Source organism: Nicotiana tabacum, chromosome 2, assembly GCF_000715075.1.
Source record: "Nicotiana tabacum cultivar K326 chromosome 2, ASM71507v2, whole genome shotgun sequence".
NCBI classification, from domain to species: domain Eukaryota; kingdom Viridiplantae; phylum Streptophyta; class Magnoliopsida; order Solanales; family Solanaceae; genus Nicotiana; species Nicotiana tabacum.
The window spans coordinates 17,165,966-17,176,330 of NC_134081.1; positions in this window are offsets into that span (position 1 = coordinate 17,165,966).

Sequence of the window (10,365 nt, forward strand, 5' to 3'; positions counted from 1 at the left end):
TCCAAAAGTTTCTGAAAGTTTGGCTCTTTTCCGGTGATTGCATCTCTCTAACAAAATAAATCAAATTACGTTATTGAAAAAAAGAATTATTGAGTTCATAAAATAAGACATATTTCACCTCTTTAAAAGAGACTGCCCCGAAGGATTTTATGCCACAAATGTGATTGATTTCTTGTTTTGCCTTATTTATTTTGTTTCTGGCACTTATTCTCTACATTAAATATAAACCAATGATATATCTTATGATTCAAGTATGAAAAGTAGAATAAGAAATAAACAAGACTTTGAATCTGATCATGAGAGTTTAAGTTCCATTTCATAGGCATATGATTGCTTTCTTAGTTTTTTGTAACTTTACTGATTGACGCAGACATTTTTCAGAATTCTTTTAGCTAAATAATAGCTTTTGCGCATATTTCATTTAATTACCTTGAAAGGATCGGAGTCGAAATACCCCACCAAAAATTTCCATTCAACTTCAGTAACATCTTCTGGTATGTTTTGCAAGCGTTCCTCCTTTGTAGTAAGTTTCTTAAAATGATCATGGAGCCTACTACGACGATATCGATACAAATTATTATTTGTATGAAGGATAGTATTCCTAGTGTATTGCGTGTTTGGAATTGCAGAGGTATCCTGCACTCAAATTAAAAAATTAGAAGTTATAGCTTTGTCACCTAAAACTCTACTAGCAACCAAATAGATTTGTACGTGGAACCAGTAATAAAGGATGATTAATAAATATGCCTACTACTCTTTATAAAGACTACTACTATGATGCGTAGCTGTTTTTATGAACTGTTTATATCACAGAAATAAATTATAAGCACACCGAATACGTCTTATTCTTATGATATCATGTGCGGGTTCGGGCGAACCCAGTGACTTTTTTCCGGACCCTATATTTGTATTGAAATTTTTATTGTTTCTATATATATAAAAGTGGGTTCGCCAGGAAAGCACCTGGGTTCAAATCGCCTAGAATTTAACCAGCATTTTGTTAAATTTTCTTTTTAAAAAAAAAACTAAATAGTAAGAAATAGAAGAAACGACAAAGCTACAAAGTACCAAACTGGTGTTTCCTTCGTGCTTCAGAATTACCATTCCTTTTTAATAAAGAAAAACACAACCCTTTTCCTTTTTAATAAACAAAAACACAAATCAAATACACATATCTTCTCTAAAACAAAATAAACAGACATGTTTCCTTCACAATTTAACTGCACTCAAATCAAACAAAGATAGGGTTTTGCCTTTCTGCCCCAATTGCTGATTATCGCCTCTACCGCGTCTTGCTTCTTCTTTTACGCTGTATGTTCTTTCTCCTTCTTTCTTCTTCTTTTCTATTCTTTTTTTGCTCCTATTATATTTTATATTTTGTGTAACAATTCATACAAAATCTAATTTTTAATCTTTGATTCTAGGGTTGTCCCACATTTGACCTCTATTCTCTTTGCAACTTGTGCTTTCCAAAATTTCAAAGGCCAAGCCCAACAAATCGACAAGGTGTATGTGATCCTACTTTCTTGTTTTTAGTTTCTTAGTGCGGATAATATCCTCAACAAAATGGTGAATTTAGAGATTTTCAGATTATCAACCTTTGTTTTTTAATTGATTGTTGTCATTTTTTTGATTATCAACCTTTGTTTTCAGATTATCAACATAATGATGCAATTATTGATCATTTTCAAAATATGACAAGTCGTCGAGTGCAATTGAAATAATAATGTTTATATTCAAATATTATGTTTATCTTGTTCGTTACTTTTTAAATGTGTATTGAATATCGGTATTCGTTCTTTAGTTTGATTGTTGTTGTATATTAGTTTTGGGTCACCGTCTTATTTTAAAATTTAGAACTCATATACTTTATATCCTAGCTCAGCCTCTGAATATCACATGGGCATATAACGATGAATAAAAGTTACTTGCAACATTGATTAACTGTTGCACCAGTAGAGAATATCATTTTGACATATCAGAATAAAATAAGAAATTTGAAGCAAACACAATGTGCTTCTACAAACTCCATCACAGAGAAAATAAATAATAAGATCTATCTCACGATATTCCTACAACAGGTACCGAAAAAGAACTTTACCATGTGGTTTTGTTGAATACGTGTTACGATTCAAAATCTCACCTGTTGTGATAGCGCCTATCTCAATACTAGGCAAGCCGACAATCTTAATAAAATACCATATTTTTTAAATTTGAAAACATAATATTTAATTTCAGCTGAAAAATCTCACATGTACAAATATAAATACTCCCAAAACCCTGTGTCACTGAGTACACGAGCATCTAAATGATAACAAAGTCTGACTGCTAAAAACACTGTATGAAAATATAGAACAGTACAAAAACTGAAAGGAAAGAAAGTCAAGGTCTGCGGATGCCAAGCAGCTACCTCGATAATCTCCAACAGATAAAACTCCGAAAAAGTAGCAACTGCCGTGTCCGGAGATACCCGGATCTGCACACGAGGTGCAGGGTATAGTATGAGTACAACCAACTAAGCAAGTAATAATAATAAATGAGGAACTGAAAGTAGTGACGAGCTTCACAGTTGAGTCCAATTACAGTAATTTCCAACATAATAATGTAGGCATACTTTCAAGTTCAACATTTAAGCCCAAAACAGTAATTTCATGTCAAGTTCAACTAAAACATAAGATAATATCTCTCAGAAATTTCCAAACAGTGATATATGACAGCTGAAGTGCAACAATAATGAAATCTTATTCATCCTCTCAGGACCACAGTCACTCAGCCATTTTATTCACTCAGCACTCATCACTCGCACTCAATAGGTACCTGCGCTCACGAGGGGTGTGTACAGACTCCGGAGGGGCTCCTACAACCCAAGCATTATAATCTGCACGAACAATTCACGTGCTATAGTATCAATATTTGGATCCGCACGGACAACTCACGTACTACAGTATAATATCTGGATCTGCACGGACAACTCACGTGCTGCACGAACAACTCACGTGCTATAGTATAATATCTGGATCCGCACGGATAACTCACGTGATGTACGGACAACTCACGTGCTATAGTATAATATATGGCAATCAGGCTCTTGGCCTCACTCAGTCATAAATCTCTGCAGTCTCTCAGGCTCTCAATGATCATGCAAATCAGCCCAAACAACAATAATATGATGCATCAATAATAATCAATAGAGACTGAGATAAAATAAATAAGTAAACTGTGACTAAGTACAAAACAACAATTTAGCAGATAATTCAACATGTGCACGGCATATGTGGATCCATACAGTGCCAACACATAATCTAAACATGATTTGTGGTTCAATTTCTCTACTACGTGGAGAATATACAGATAACAACAAATTATTCAACTACACAGTTCCATAAAATTTGACCAAGTCACAATTTCTATGGTGCACGCCCACACGCCCGTAACCTAGCATATGCGTCACCTCAAAACCGATCACATAATACAAAAATTCGGGGTTTCATACCCTCCGGACCAAATTTAGAACTGTTATTTACCTCAAGCCATGTAATTCTTTATTCTACAATGTCTTTTCCTCTTGAATTTGCCTCCAAACGCCTCGAATCTAGACACAAATAATTCGATTCAGTCAATAAAATTTATTGAAATTAATTCCATAAGAAAGTACTACTTTTTCAACAAAATTCGAAATTTAGCTCAAAAATCGCCTGTGGGACCCACGTCTCGGAACCCGACAAATATAACAAAATTTGAAAGTCCATTCAACCACGAGTCTAACCATACTAATTTTACCAAGATCCGGCCTCAATTCGACCCTCAAATCTTCAAATTAAATCGAGAGGGTTTTCCAAAAGTTTCAACTTAATTCACCCATTTAATGATGGATTCAAAGGTATAATCATGAAAATTAATCAAAACTGGATAAGAATAACTCACTCCAAACACCCATGCAAAAATCTCTCCAAAAATTGCCTTCTACCGAGCTCCCAATTTAATTTTGTGTTATGAACTCAAAACTCCCGTTTTAGGACTTTTAATTCTGCCCAGATATGCCTTCATCGTGAACACGGAAGGAGCCTCGCGTTCGCGAAGCACAAACTCGACTGCCCAGAATTAACCCTTCGCGAACACGGCACAAACCTCGCGAACGCGAAGCTTTTCTGTCCCCTCACTTCGCGAACGCGACACCCCCCCACGCGAACACGTAGGCCAAACGCACGGGTTCACCAACTACCTTCTCTTCTTCGTGAACGCGATCCCATCTTCGCGAACGCGAAGCTTTAACACTAGCTCCTCTTCACAAATGCGATGGGCAAATCTTGCCTGCCTCAAATTCCCCTTCGCGAACTCGAGGGACCACTCGCGAACGCGAAGAAGGAAACAAGAAAAACACACCAACAGTCTTCATCCAACATGCCAAGTCCAAAAGTGATATGTTAACCTCCCGAAACTCACCCGAGCCCCCCAGGACCTCAACCAAACATACCATCAATTCCCAAAATATCATACGAACTTAGTTGAACCCTCAAATCACCTCAAACAACGCTAAAACCACGAATCATACCCAAATTCAAGCCTAATGAACTTTAAAATTTCAAATTTCTACAAGCGACACCGAAACCTATCAAATCAAGTCCGATTGATATCAAATTTAGCACACAAGTCATAAATGACATAACAGAGATATTTTAATTTTCAGAATCGGATTCCGATACAGATATCAAAAAATCAACCTCCCGGTCAAACTTTCAAAAAATTTGACTTTTGCCATTTCAAGGCTAATTCTACTACGGACCTTCAAATAATTTTCCGGACACACTCCTAAGTCCAAAATCACCATACAAAGTTATTGGAATCATCAAAATTCAAATTCGAGGTCGTTTATACATAAGTCAATATCCGGTTAACTTTTCCAACTTAAGTTTTCAATTATGAGACTAAGTGTCTCATTTCACTCTGAAATCCTTCAGGACCCGAACCAACTAACCCGGTAAGTCATAAAACAACTGTAAAGCATAAATTGAGCATTAAATGGGGGAACGGGGTTATAAAATTCAAAACGACCGGTCGGGTCATTACATCCTCCCCCTCTTAAACAAACATTCGTCCTCGAACGTGTTTAGAATCATACCTGGAGTCTCAAATAGGTGTGGATATTTGCTCCACATCTCCTGCTCTATCTCCCAAGTAGCTTCTCCGACTGGCTGGCCTCTCCAATGTACCTTCGCTGATGCTATGTTCTTTGATCTTAGCTTTCAAACCTGCCGGTCTAAAATGGCCACCGGCTCCATATCATACGTCAAATTACCATCTATCTGCAGTGCACTAAAATCAAGAATATGAGACGGATCCCCGACATACTTTCGGAGCATGGATACATGGAATACTGGATGAACACCTGATAGACTAGGTGGCAAAGCAAGTTCATAAGCCACCTCTCCAATTTTCTTAATATTTCAAAAGGCCTAATATATTGAGGGATCAACTTGCCCTTCTTCCCGAAACTCAGCACACCCTTCTTGGGTTAAATCTCGAGCAGAACCTTTTCCCCAACCATGTAAGCAACATCACGGACCTTCCAGTTAGTATAACTCTTCTGTCTAGAATACGCCGTGCGAAGCCGCTCCCGAATCAATTTAACCTTCTCCAAAGCATCATGAACCAAATAAGTACCCAATAGTCTAGTCTCACCCGACTCAAACCAACCCACCGGAGACCAACACCGTCTCCCGTATAAAGCCTCATACGGAGCAATCTGAATGCTCGACTGGTAGCTGTTATTATAAGCAAACTCTGCGAGTGGCAGAAATTTATCCCAAGAACCTCCAAAAGCAATGACACAAACGCGTAGCATATCCTCCAATATCTGAATAGTGCGCTCGGACTGTCCATCCGTCTGAGGGTGAAATGATGTACTTAGCTGAACATGTGTACCTAATTCTCGCTACACTGCTCTCCAAAACTGTGATGTAAACTGCGTGCATCGATCTGAAATGATGGACACTGGCACACCATGTAGACGAACAATCTCGCGGATATAAATTTTAGCCAACCGTTCCGAAGAATAAGTAGTACCAACTGAAATAAAATACGCGGACTTGGTCAATCAATCCACAATCACCGAAACAACATCAAACTTCCTCAAAGTCTGTGGAAGCCCAACTATGAAATACATGGTAATATGCTCCCGTTTCCACTCCGTAATCTCAAGTCTCTGAAGCAATCCTCCCTGTCTATGATGCTTGTACTTTACCTGTTGGCCTTTTAAACACCGAGCTACAAACCCAACTATATATTTCTTCATTCGCCTCACCAATAGTGCTGCTTCAAATCCTGATACATCTTCGCGGCACATGGATGAATGGAGTACCGCAAACTGTGAGCTTCCTGGAGAATCAACTCATGCAAACCATCTACATTAGGCATACATAGCCTTTCATGCATCCGTAATACACTGTCATCTCCAATAGTGACTTCCTTGGCATCACTATGCTGAACCGTGTCCTTAAGGACAGGCAAATGGGGATCATCATACTGGCGCTCTCTGATGCGATCATATAAAGAAATATCCAATCTAACAAATGGGTTGGCCAAGGCCTGAACATCCAAGGCTAAAGGGCTCTCTGCTACCGGTAAGTATGCTAAGCTGCCCAACCTCTCTGACTTGCGACTCAAGGCATCGACCACCACATTGGCCTTTCCGGGATGATAAAGAATGGTGATATCATAATCCTTAAGCAACTCTAACCACCTTCGCTGCCGCAAATTAAGATCCTTCTGTTTAAACAAATGTTGTAGACTCCGGTGATCGGTATAAACCTCACAATGGACACCATACAAATAATGCCGCCAAATCTTTAAGGCATGAACAATAACTACTAACTCAAGGTCGTGGACCGGATAATTTTTTTCATATACCTTTAACTGTCTGAACGTATAGGCAATCACCCTACTGTCTTGCATAAGCACTGCACCGAGACCAATACGCGATGCGTCACAATACACAGTATAAGACCCTGAACCTGTAGGCAACACCAATACTAGAGCTGTAGTCAAAGCTGTCATGAGCTTCTGAAAGCTCTCTTCACATTCATCTGACCACATGAACGGAGCACCTTTCTGGGTCAATTTAGTCATAGGTGAAGCAATAGACGAGAAACCCTCCGAATCTCAGTAACTGATGATGGCCTGGGTCAACTCTGAACTGCCTCTATTTTCTTCGGATCCACCTTAATCCCTTCACTGGACACTATGTCTCCCAAGAATGCCACCGAACTAAGCCAGAATTCACATTTAGAGAATTTGGCATATAGTTTCTCCTCTCTCAGCCTCTGCAATACAATACCCAAGTGTTGTGCATGCTCCTCCTCACTACGTGAGTACACCAGGATATCATCAATAAATACCACGACAAATGAATCAAGATACAACTGGAATACATTATTCATCAGGTGCATAAATGTTGCTGGGGCATTGGTTAGCCCAAATGACATCACAAGAAATTCATAGTGACCATAACAAGTCTTGAATGCCGTCTTTAGAATATCTGAATCCCGAATTTTCAACTGGTGATACCCCTATCTCAAATCAATTTTGGAGAATACCCTCGCTCCCTGAAGTTGGTCAAATAAATCATCAATACGCGGCAAAGGATACTTATTCTTGATTGTAACTTTGTTCAACTGCCTGTAATCGATACGCATTCGCATAGTACCTTGTTTCTTTTTCACAAATAGAACCGGTGCACCCCAAGGTGACACACTATGCCTAATAAACCCCTTATTAAGAAGTTCCTAAAGTTTCTCTTTCAATTCTTTTAACTCAGCCGGTGTTATACGATATGGAGGAATATAAATGGGCTGAGTGCCCGACACCAAGTCAATACCGAAATCAATATCCCTGTTGGGCGGCATACTTGGCAAGTCTACGGGAAATACATCTGGAAAGTCTCTCACTACCGGTACTGAATCAATAGTAGGAGTATTTGCATCGACATCTCTCACAAAATACAAATATGACAAACACCCCTTCCCAACCATACGTTGGGCCTTCAAATAAGAAATTATCCTGCTGGGAACATGATCTAGAGAACCTCTCCATTCGACCTTCGGCAACCCCGGTATTGCTAACGTCACGGTTTTTGCATGACAGTCCAGAATAGTATGATATGGAGACAACCAATCCATACCCAGAATTACATCAAAATCAACCATACTGAGCAGTAAGAGATCAAATCTAGTCTCTAGGCCCCCAATGGTTACCACACAAGACCGATATACATGGTCTACAATAATAGTATCGCCCACCGGCATAGATACATGAACAGGTGAAACTAAGGACTCACGGGGCATATCCAGATAATGAGTAAAGTACGATGTTACATATGAATAAGTAGAACCGGGGTCAAATAATAAAGAAGCTTCCCTGTGGCACACTGAGGCAATACTTGTGATCACTGCATCTGAAGCAATAGCATCTGGCCTGACAGGAAAAGCATAGAATTGGGCCTGACCACCACCTGATCGGCCTCCCCCTCTTGGGCGACCCCTAGGTGACTGAGCCCCACACCGAGCTGACAGGGCGGGTGGCGTAACTGCTGGTGCTAGTGTTCCCGGCCGAGAACTCTGATGTGGAGCCCCACTCAACATCCTAGGACAATCTCTCTTATAATGACCAAATTCTCCGCACTCGAAACAACCCCACCTCTGACGGAACTGTTGTTCCAGATAACCCGAGGAATTACCTGTAGAAGCATGAGCGGACGAGGCATAATGAGAACTCTGCAATGGTAGTGTACTAAATGAAGACTGACCTGAGTGAGCACTGTAAGAACCATGGCTAGCTGATGCACCACGATGAGCTAGACGGGTGGTCTGAGCGGGCCTATAAGGACGACCCCTGCTGTGGTAGGACTGTCCCCCAAAAGGTATCCCACCCAAAACGCCCAAACCTCGAGGCCTCTTAGCCTCCCTGTCACCACGCTCCAGGCTACAGACCACCTCTATCTGTCGAGCAATGTCAACCACCTCGTCAAAAGTGGCACCAGATACCCTCTCTCTAGTCATAAGCAATCGTAGCTGATACGTGAGGCCATCAATGAACCTCTTAATCCTCTCCCTATCAGTGGGAACCAACCAAACTGCGTGACAAGCCAACTCAGAAAACATCATCTCGTACTGGGTCACAAACATGTCATCCTGCCGAAGCTGCTCAAACTGTCTACGCAGCTCCTCCCTACGAGACTGCGGCACGAACTTCTCCAAAAAGAGAATGGAGAACTCCTGCCATGTAAGTGGTACTGCACCGACCGGCATGTGCCTCTCATAAGCCTCCCACCATCTGAAAGCAGCCCCAAAAAATTGAAAAGTAATGAACGAGACCTCACAGGTCTCTAGAATACCCGTTGTCTAAAGCATCCGTTGGAACTTATCCAGAAAACCCTGAGCATCCTCTGACTAAGCATCGCTAAATGATGGAGGTCGAAGCCTCCCAAATCTCTCAAGTCTTCTCTGCTCATCATCTGCCATAAAAGGGACTACCGGGGCCTGAGCGGCTGCAACTGGTTGGGCTGGTCTTGCCTCCGGTATCTGAAGTCCATGTAATACCTAATCTGGAGTACGGACAACAGGGGTATGAGTACCCCCCTCCCCCCCGGCCTGAGAAGTGGCAGGTGCGGCCTGAGCCGAAACCACCTGAGCAAGACCAGTGCAAAATGTCAATATATGGGCCAAGGTCTCCTGAAGGCCTGGAATATCAATGGGCACAACTGGTGCCTGAGCTGGAGCAACTAGTGGTACTACAGGTGCTGGTCCCACTGTGGTACGAGCTACACCTCGACCTCTACCTCGCCCCCGGCCTCTACCACGGCCCTGGCCTCTCGCGGCCCTAACTGGTGGCACTGGTGGTTGACCGTCCGATCTCGTAGTACGTGTTCTCACCATCTGTGAGAGAGTAGAATAGCAAAATTTTAGTTTTCCCGAATCAATAAGTTTGCATGATAGAATACAAGAAAATGAAATTTTCCTAAGGGTTCGACACACTTTCGAAGATAAGTACAAACGTCTCCGAACCGATCCGTAAGACTCTACTAAACTTGCTCATGACTCGTGAGATCAATGTAACCTAGGCTCTGATAGCAACTTGTCACGACCCAAAATCTCACATGTCGTGATGGCGCCTATCTCAACACTAGGCAAGCCGGCAATCTTAATAAAATACCATATCTTTTAAATTTAAAAATATAATATTTAATTTCAGCGGAAGAAGTCTCACAAGTAAAAATATAAACACTCCCAAAATTCGGTGTCACTAAGTACATGAGCATCTAAATGATAAAAAAATCTTACTGCTAAAAACACTGTCTGAAAATATAGAACC